Source organism: Priapulus caudatus, unplaced genomic scaffold, assembly GCF_000485595.1.
Source record: "Priapulus caudatus unplaced genomic scaffold, Priapulus_caudatus-5.0.1 Scaffold181, whole genome shotgun sequence".
Taxonomy (NCBI): domain Eukaryota; kingdom Metazoa; phylum Priapulida; class Priapulimorpha; order Priapulimorphida; family Priapulidae; genus Priapulus; species Priapulus caudatus.
Genome location: NW_014577242.1, coordinates 191102 through 195199, shown reverse-complemented (window position 1 = coordinate 195199; position 4098 = coordinate 191102). Strand labels below are relative to the sequence as shown.

At 40.1% G+C, this 4098-nt stretch overlaps 1 protein-coding gene across 1 annotated transcript in view; it reads right to left on the bottom strand.

The window, feature by feature from the left end:
- Nucleotides 1–4098, bottom strand: part of LOC106806827 — a 56504-nt gene that overhangs the window by 9344 nt on the left and 43062 nt on the right. The window lies entirely within an intron of this gene.

Below are 4098 nucleotides of genomic sequence, written 5' to 3'. Positions count from 1 at the left end.
TATATATATATATATATATATATATATATATATATATATTACATTACTATTTACATGTAATAAGTCTATATATTTGTGCACTGAATGTGGAAGGACGCATCCATGTTTTCGATTCTGTCGACACAATTAAGAGGGTATAACGACTTCACACGGTAGCATGAACAAACACGTATGTTGCAGAGTATTTGTGGCAAACATTTGCTCTTCTATCAATCCAAGCAGCAGTTGAAAATATAGTACGCATATATAGCTAGCACTATAGATGCTATGATGTGTGAGTACGGGGACTCATGACTCACAGCATCTATAGTGCTATCTTTCGTGCATTCAATGAACGCGTCAAAGCGCGTTTGCACAGGCCTGGAATTGTATTCAAATTAAATACAACATGTGATTATTCTTATATTATTCAGCAACAAATCTTTCATTTTTAACGTTTTTACAAATACAGTATTCATTATAAACATGTAACAAGAGCGGTAGCTACAAAATGTGCATGTTGTATTTTTATTTTGTACTTAACACGAACCATCAGTTAACATGCGAAGTATATAAACATTTGAAAAATATCGATAGTGGCACTTTTAAAAACGAAAATTTCTAGCAAGTCATTAAACCGACACAGCAAGTATGTGCACTTGACGAGCTGCAAAACTAATGTGAAATTCCTGCTACCGAAAGCACTTATTCAAATCCGATTAAAGTAGGCCTACAATAGGAAAAAGACCAAGATGATTCCGATTTCTGCTACACCCATGCATAGAGCAACAATGCAGGAGAGATACACCCAGCGAGCGATGCATTCACAAAGCCCTGCTCAGTCAGTCAGCTGTCTGGCTATGATAAGTGCAGCGCTACACCCATTATGATACCCAGTTCAGGCCTTGCTCCAGTTTACTGCCACACACACGCACATATCAAAATTATCATTGTGGTATACCACGCGATATACACACGTCGATCCCTTTTCGCACTGCCATGTCAAATGATGATGGCTCACATTTTAACATATGCGTATTCTTGTAAATAGAAATTAGTTCAGTCGTTCAAATGCATATTTCATATTTAGCCGTTGGCAAAATGTCGATTTGTTATAACAGGCTTTATGCCACTTTATCCGCACACAATCGTAATAATTTGCATATTACATTTATCTGCGTTTGGGCTAAGGTGGCGATTTATAGAGACCAGTGATTCTTCCAATTGAAGTTAAACTTACTGAAGTAGATAAGTTGATTGTATTCACTTGCAGTAGATGGCTACATGCCCAGAGACCGGGCTCAGTGAAGAATGGCTTCATTGCCTTTGCTTGTGTAATCCTGCCCATTTATTGTAAAAATGTTGCCACTGTTTGATTATAATACGAAAGACCATTACTTGAAACTTCTCCACTATAAACGAGGTAACAATGATTTTATCTACAGCGAATTATACACCACATGCCACTAACTTTACTCTAATATACAATCAAAATATTATGGACTATAAATAATATAATAATTAACAAGGCTTCCAGATACTCAAGGTCAAATACGTGTGCACAGTCCCCGTGACGCGAGTGATCATCGTCTGTCCACCATCTTCTTCAGAGGCGATCCTACAGCCGACGCCTGCGATCACGTTCCGCTCACTAGGGGGCGTACTCGACGTGTACGTGTTCGCGGGACCGCGGCCGTATCGATAATTATCAGTATATATTATGATCTCATCTATGTATCTGATATATATTTATAGAATATTCATCTGATACTAGATACTCAGTGTTATAGTTAGATATATATCATGATATATATATTACTCACACTCGATATATTAGAATCATATTAGCACGTATAAATAGATATTTAGTAGATATATAGAGTTAGGATCTATATTTCGTTACTCCGCTGATGCTATGATGTGTGAGTACGGCGGACTCATGGACTCACAGCATCTATAGTGCTATCTTCTTTCGTGCATTCAATGAACGCGCGTCAAAGCGCGTCTTTGCACTAGGCTGGAATTGTATTCAAATTAAATACAACATGTGATGTATTCTTTGATATATATTCAGCACACTAAGATCTTCATTTTTTAGACGTTTTTAAGCAAATACGAGTAAATTCATTATAAACATGTAACGAAGCGGTATCGCTAAAAAATGTTGCATGGTTGATATTTTTTATTTTTGTACTTAAACACGAACCATCAGTTAACATGCGAAGTATATAATACATTTGAAAATATCGATAGTGGCACTTTTAAAAACGAAAAATTTCTAGCAAAGGTCATTAAACCGACACAGCAAGTATGTAGCACTTGACGAGGCTGGCAGAAACTAATGTGAAATTCCTGCTACCGAAAGCAACTTATTCAAATCCGATAAAGTAGGCACTACAATAGGAAGAAAGACCAAGATGATTCGCGATTTCGTGCTTAACAGACCCATTGCATAGAGGCAAAATGGAGGAGAGATGACGAGGCCGCGAGGGCGATGCGTTTCATAAAGCCCTGCTTCAGGTCAGTCCAGCTGTCGGGCTAATGAATAGAGTGCATTGCGCTAGAGCACCCCATTTATGATACTCCAGTTCAGGCCTTGCTGCCAGTTTAGCTCGCCACATCACAACGCAGCGATAAGTCAAAATTATTCATTGTGTATACCCCACGCGATAGTATGCACACGTCGGAAATCCCCTTTCGCACTGCCATGTCAAATGAATGAATGGGCTCACATTTTAAACACTATGCGTAATTCTTGTAAACTAGAAATTAGTTGCAGTTCGTTTCAAATGCATATTTTCATATTTAGCCGTTGGCAAAATGCGATTTGTTATAACAGGCTTTATGCCACTTTATGCGCGCACACGAATGCGTATAGATTTTGCATATTACATTTATCTGGCGTTTGGGCTAAGGGTGGGATTTATATGAGAGCCATGTGATTCCTTCAATTGAAGTTAAACTTACTGAAGTAGATAAGTTTGATTGTATTCAGCATTGCAGTAGAGGTGGCTAACATGCCGCAGGAGACGCGGGCCTCAAGTGAAGAAAGGCTTCCTTGGCCTTTGCTCTGTGTAATCCTGCCATTTATTGTAAAAATGTTGCCACGTTTGATGTATAATCAATATAGACCATTACTTGAAACTTCTTGCCATCTATAAACGAGGTAAACATGATTTTATCTAAGGCCGAATTATACACCACATGCCACTAACTTTACTCTAATATACTAATCAAAATACTTAATGGACTTATAAATAATCATAATAATATAACAAGGCTTCCCAAGATACTCAAGGGTCAAATAGCGGTGTGCAATGTGCTCGTGTATATATAATATATATATATATATTACTATATATATATATATATATAACTATATTCGTACATCTATCTTGATTCTTTGCCAATAGGGTAAGACGGCATGTTTGTGACACACTGTCAGCGAAATAAATCTTCACGGCGACTTTTGCGAGTGATGTCGACATCAGCAAATCACTTTAGTGGCTACATACGACACACTCAGCGCTCGCGCTCCTAATTCCATGTACAAATTAAAGGCGGAACTGCCTATATAGAGTCATTACATAGTAACTACTTTGGCAGCTCCGAAAAGTTGGCTGCTGCGATCCGTCTACCCTTTCGCGTTAATGAAGTTCTCGCCGCCTGCAGCGGTTCTCCTTCTCCTGTGTGTGCTGGCCTCTACGGAACTTCTTCAGATCACCGCGGAGGGCCTTGCCGCTGTCGCAGCCGGCGGCGCGCACAAACTACACTTTGGGTCGGGGAATGCGGAAGTGCGTTGATGTCGGTCGCAACTGTCGACGAACGGTCCTCGGACATGGGCGGCTGCGTGTGTTTTGTACAGGCTGACGGCGTGATCACGGGAACTCGTTGCTATACCGTAGCAGGAAGCCTGAAAACAAACAAGACGCTTGGCGGTCACGATCGGCGAATTCGCTGGCAAAGTGCCAGCGCGCGACGTGCGGGCGCCGCAGCAAGCTCGCGGGGAAAATACGCACGGCAAGAACGCGCAAACATCAAATGATTTAATACAAACATTTGCGTAATAATGGCACGAGTGTGACTAAGGTCTACTGCTAGGCAACATATAGCACACAC